A 6,347-nucleotide genomic window follows, 5' to 3' on the forward strand; every position below is an offset into this window, starting at 1 on the left:
GGTAAAGATTAACAGCCATTGAACTTGGGTGCAAGTGCTACCATTTGCTCAGGAAACCTTTTGCATGCATGTTTAGCTACTGTACTTTCACAGTCAAGCAAGGAAGCAGCACAACATTCTTGAACCACACCTCCCAGACTAATCCTTGCACCAAGTCTAGTTAAAGTTGAATTTTAGGATCCTTTATTCTCAAAGGCAGTTACCTCAGTCCAATTGGATACAATGGAAAATGACCTCCACATTTATTTACCAGACTACAAAATAGCTGACGAAGAGGAACATCAACTTGCATGGTTTAAACTGCCGATAAAACTGGCAAAGTACCACAACTGCAACACGTTCAAAGCATCATTTTATTTCAATAATGGAGGTGGGATCAAACATGCCAATTCAATTGTAGACAACTTATAAAATAAAGGAAAAAAAAATAAAATAAAAAAAGGCAAAACTGGCGATACATGGGTTGCTCATTCCCAGCCAGACCCATAGACCCCCTCCACCACCTCCTCCTTCCCCCATCCAGCACAATCATAATAAACAAAAGATAGACCCCATGGGATTAGCAATGCACATTGTCCAGCTGTGAAAAATCACTTCTTCATGTCAGCTTTCTCCGCATCAATGTCTGGAAGAAAAAGAAAAAATATATCGTCAGCAAATGGTACAAAGATCACTTTACGGGTTGCTAAATGAGGGCACAGCAGCTGAAATTACCTGCTTGGGTGGGTCTGGTGTCTTTCACATTCATCAGTGTTCCTTTAAGCTGTGTTTTATCAAACTTCTCCACTCCATCTAGGTTTGGGTTCCTCTTTTCAGGTTCCTTATCCTTGTCTGGCATGTTAAGTCTGCAAAAAATAAATAAATGCACAATCGGCAATTAACCGAACAGTTCAATTATACAATCAGAAGCAAGTACAAAACCTGGTGAATGAGCATAGTGAAAGCTGCATTGAAATGGGGGGAAAAAAAAAAAAAAACTACTCAATGTAGAAGGGGGGGGGGGGGGCGGGAATGCAATTGTTACAATAAAAAAAATTGCAAATTATAGAAAAAAATGAAAAAGTTGCAATAAAAAAAACATGCAATGAGGTGACAAGCATGATGTAACGAGGTTAAATGCACACAATAGCTCCAAAATGGACGTTTCGCCTGAAGACAAATGCTCGGAGATGCAGCGCCCTTCCTTTGAGGGCACGCCAAAATCAAAACGTCAGGACTGTTAGGAATCGAAGACAAAACAGCAAACAATGCTGCTTACCACTTACTAAACATACATGTGAAAGAAGGAAATTTCAAATCAAATGCGCACAATAGCTGCAAAGGGCGAGGGAGGGATTACAAAATCAAATTCGAAGAGCTTTTCCACATTCTCAACCACATCAACTCAAATGACTAAATACCAAAGGTTGGTCAGCAAGATCGTGATAAAGCTGCAGCATGGAAGATTAAATTATTGCTTAAATTTTTATTTATTTATTAAAAAGCACGAGAAAATGGAAATTTGATGCTCATCAACTGGGAATGAAATCCAAACCCACCCCAGTTTGCAGGAATGGAGGGGGCACATTGTTCGGCGAGTCAGGACTCGAAGGCATCGACCAGAAAGATTTGAAAATTCCAACAGCGCACAAAATCGCAATTAAACGGACTAATAAAGTCCACTTGCATTGTTGGAATCACTCAAAGCCCGCTTGCCCATCAACAAGTTTAAAATAATTATATGGGGGAGGCGAATTTTTTTTTCTTTTTCAACCAAATAAGGAAAAAAAAACGAAAAACATTAATATGCGGCAATGAAAGTAAACGAGCAAAGGTATTTGAAAAGAGCACAGGTGTTGTATGGAGACCCAATGGTAATGCACCACACCCTACTCGAGCTGCACGCATCGTGATAGACCGACTGCAGATACAAAGACCTCACCCTCGGCTCCACCCCACCCCACCCCACGCTCACTCCACGCCGTATATGGGGAAAAGCAGAACAATGAAAAAGCTCTCATCGGATCACGTACACACCCAACGATCTCACCATTAAACGTATATAACAATGCGCCACGAAATCACAGATCCGCAGACACCATTATTCTGATGAAAGAACGCGCAACATCATTTGCGACTCGTTAAAGCAAAAATAATTAATTAATCGGCACAACGACCGAAACGAGCAGATTTTTCCCGGTCTGCGCTGAACACGATCTTTATAGCGAGAGGAGTCGAGGAGGAATCAAAGTAATCACAAAATGTATAAAAAATAATACTATAATGCAACGTTTGACAATCATCACGAAAACGTGCACAGGCAGAAACGCCCAAATGATACCTGGAAATGCAGCCACTCGTAACGGAAATGTGAAAAGGATGAAAAACTCCAAGCAGTTAAACAAAATGGACCACGAGCTGAGCTTTTATCCGCTGGAGGAAGAATGGAGAAGGGCGTACTCCATTCTCATTGGCCAAGGCGCGTGTGAGCTAACTATTGTGCGCGTTCATTGGACGCTATCTGTGAAGGGCGGAGCTTAGACTTGCTCAACAGCCAATTGTGATTTAATTTCCCTTGTAGTTTCGGGGAGGGGCGGTCCTCGATCTCTTGAGATTGTTAAGACCTTCGTTGAGGAAGGTGGGGATTTTTTCGAGGTGGTTGAACTCACCTGCACGCATTGTCATCAAGACTGCGAGGAAGGAAATTTTCATTATTCCTTCCGTTTCCATCGTATTTTTATCTGGCCCTTTCTTCGCGACTTTGTTTTGTCTTTGCAGCCAATGTGCTGGCTACATTGTGGAGGATGGAAGGAGGGGACGTGGTTTGGGTGATAGACAGGGCGGCTCGGTAATTAGAGGAGGCCAGCATAGCTCCTGGTTGCATCACTTCTCTATTATTTGCTTTCCTTGGTTTAGTGGAGCAGAGAGGGGGTACTGCATCGTAGAGCACACCATCCTTAGTAACGGACCGGTTGTCCCTTTTCCAATTTATGTGTGGATGTCATGAAAAATTTCGCATGTACGTATTTGGATCGTCACCAACGCAAAAGGCATACCAATGCTCATAAGTAAATGACTATTTTCAGCGAAATGAGTGCATTTATTTGTGCATGTTGGATTTTAAGATCGGTGAAATGACATGGATTGTTTAACTTACAAGTGATGTGAATTAAAAAGTAAGGTTGAACTAGGTGCGTGTTTACAAATACAGTAATGGGTGTGGTGCACTGGCTGCTTCCTGTGTCTGCCTTTCTTTGTATATCTTTGTATCTCTGTACTGCAAGACACATATACGATCTACTGTCGTTTCTTTGGTTTGCAGTGAAACAAAATTTTAAAAAGCTGAAAAAATTACTAAATCTAAGCTTATTCCACACACAAATCCTAAAATGGCCCGGACAATATTATTGGCACCTTTTAGAAGTTTAGAGAAATAATTAGATTTCAAGCAGGTGATTCTCCTTTACTTTGGAATTGAACTCACCTGTGGTGAGTTGCAGGTGCCTGCAATATAAAAATCACTCATTCAAACAGTTTGAATGGAGAAAAGGAGTCATTCTGCTGCTTTGTGTCACTGTGTGTAACACAATGAGCATAAAGAAAAGAAACAGAGAATTGTCTGAGGAGGTCAGACACAAGATTGTAGTCGAGCATGGACAATCTCAAGGCTACAAGTCCATCTCCAGAGACCTTGATGTTCCTGTGTCCACCATATGCAATGTTATCAGGAGGTTTAAACTCTATGGCACTGTAGCCAAGTTGAGAGAAATCTGCGCATGCGCAAGATTGGAGGTCACGTTTCTTTCGAGGCTGTCCATGCGCTCACGCTTTCGAAGTTAAGTAATTTTTTCACAGTTGTGTTTTTGTCGTGGCTGTATCTGTCTTTCGGTGTGTGTACTTGTGGTGTGTCTTTGGTAAGATTCTCGGTGTTGATTTTTCGTACCTGCATACAAAATCGTCGGTTAATTCGTGTCGCGTATTCTGAGGCCTAGTAGGTTTCCGTGTCCAACCTTGGGGCCTTGTTTTTCTCTCAGCGGTTCGTCGATTGCACTGCAATTACTTTTGTTCACTGTTTTTTGTCCCAGTCTTTCACCCCATACTTCCTTGTTTAAAATCTCAACTCAGAAAAAAAAACCCCCCAAAAAAATATTTCCTTCTCTGCTCTAATTCGTTTATTCGTTGTTCTTATTTGTTCGTTCGTTCTTCGACCACGTTGTTCGTGATCACGTTGTTAAAAATGTTTAAACTTTACCCTGAAGAACTGTATTCTGTCATATATTATAACACCTTTTTCTTCTTCCTCTATAAAAGGATGCTTTCGACTTACTCACCAAATCTATTCATTCCAAAAAAAAATTCCATCTCTTACAGTGCCTCTTTCATACATTCCCTAAACTCTCCAGCACTCCACCCCTCCTTCAGCGTCCTCAAACGTATTTTTGACTCGGTCTCAAGAAACTCTTTTTGCAATAAATGTTCGTTTCCCATTAATCGTACACTTTTCAAAATCCAATCTCACCCCTCCCCTCCAAATCTTCCCCATCACCCCTTCCCTCCGAAACTTCCCCATCACCCCTCCCCTCCAAAACGTCCCCATCACCCCTCCCCTCCAATTCTAACCCCTTGCCCCCCCTCCAAATCTTCCCCATCACCCATCTCTTTCAAATATTCCCCCTTGCCCCTCCCCTCCAAATCCTCCCCATCACCCATCCCTTTCAAATCTTCCCCCTTGCCCCTCCCCTCCAAATCTTCCCCATCACCCATCCCTTTCAAATCTTCCCCCTTGCCCCTCCCCTCCAAATCTTCCCCATCACCCCTTCCCTCCAAAACTTCCCCATCACCCCTCCCCCCCAAAACTTCCCCATCACCCCGCCCCTCCAAATCTACCCCCTTGCCCCTCCCCTTCAAATATTCCCCATCACCCATCTCTTTCAAATATTCCCCCTTGCCCCTCCCCTCCAAATCTTCCCCATCACCCATCCCTTTCAAATCTTCCCCCTTGCCCCTCTCCTCCAAATCTTCCCCATCACCCCTTCCCTCCAAAACTTCCCCATCACCCTTCCCCCCCAAAACTTCCCCATCACCCCTCCCCTCCAAATCTACCCCCTTGCCCCTCCCCTCCAAATCTTCCCCATCACCCCTTCCCTCCAAAACTTCCCCATCACCCCTCCCCCCCAAAACTTCCCCATCACCCCGCCCCTCCAAATCTACCCCCTTGCCCCTCCCCTTCAAATCTTCCCCATCACCCATCTCTTTCAAATATCCCCCCTTGCCCCTCCCCTCCAAATCTTCCCCATCACCCATCCCTTTCAAATCTTCCCCCTTGCCCCTCTCCTCCAAATCTTCCCGATCACCCCTTCTCTCCAAAACTTCCCCATCATCCCTCCCCTCCAAAACTTCCCCATCACCCCTCCCCTCCAAATCTACCCCATTGCCCCTCCCCTCCAAATCTTCCCCATCACCCATCCCTTTCAAATCTCCCCCCTTTCCCCTTCCCTCCTAAACTCCCCCCACACCCCTCCCCTCCGAGACCCTCCCTCGCTCCTCCCCTCCTAGACTCCCCTCTCACCCCTCCTCCTCAAAGCGTCCTCCCCGCATCTTCCCCCTTCTAACTTTCACCTTCATCTCCCCCAACCTTCTGCCTCGCTCTTCCCCCTCCTCAAATAACACCTCACTGTGCCTCACCCAATCACCATCAAACCTTTTGTCCGCCCCATTCTTCCCTTTCTCCAAGCTATTCTGAAATCTCTGACACACCTTCAACAGCTCTCCCTACCTCTCCCTACCTCTTCCTCCTCTTCCACATCTTACCCTACCCCTCCCCCCCCCCCCCCCCTGTTCTGTATCCGATGCTCCCCCTTCCTCTTCATTAACGGTATGGACCTCAAACATCCGGGGCCTTCGCTCAAACTTTACTGGTCTCCATACAGGTTGCTTCTGACAAACCAGACGTGATCTGCTTAACAGAAACTTTCCTCCTTCATGATGTCTCTGACAATTATCAAATTATCCCACTCCTGACACCAATTTGTTGCGGATCTCCCGAAGCCCGTTCCATGTTACAAAGGGGGGATTAAACCCCTTTTTCCCCCTGGGTCTTCGTGTCCACGAGGCCGAATCGCCACTTCCGCAGCAAGCGTGAAAAAGGGTATCGGGTCGACGCCGCATGTACCTTTAACCCACGCTGCCACGAAAGCAGGGACCGGACCTCGCACAAGCCACGCTTAATTGAGTACGCCCAAGCGGTATGCGTATCACGTGACTCATGCCGTTATTTCTATGGAACCCGATTCGAGCAGTTTTATTCATACCATGCGAGGCCAATTAATGGAAGGGACGGGAACAGTCAAATAAGAGGAAGAACACAA

At 45.2% G+C, this 6,347-nt stretch overlaps 1 long non-coding RNA gene across 1 annotated transcript; it reads right to left on the reverse strand.

Moving 5' to 3' along the window:
* Positions 1-339: 339 nt before the first annotated feature.
* On the reverse strand, positions 340-2,449 carry LOC137426402 (uncharacterized). Its single transcript, XR_010984302.2, has 3 exons — positions 2,321-2,449; positions 715-845; positions 340-625 (listed from the first exon to the last, which is right to left on the reverse strand). It is a non-coding gene; the product is annotated as an uncharacterized LOC137426402 (long non-coding RNA).
* Between the last annotated feature and the right edge of the window lie 3,898 nt (positions 2,450-6,347).

The sequence above is a fragment of the Myxine glutinosa genome, chromosome 1 (assembly GCF_964187855.1).
Source record: "Myxine glutinosa chromosome 1, kmMyxGlut1.1, whole genome shotgun sequence".
Classification (NCBI taxonomy): domain Eukaryota; kingdom Metazoa; phylum Chordata; class Myxini; order Myxiniformes; family Myxinidae; genus Myxine; species Myxine glutinosa.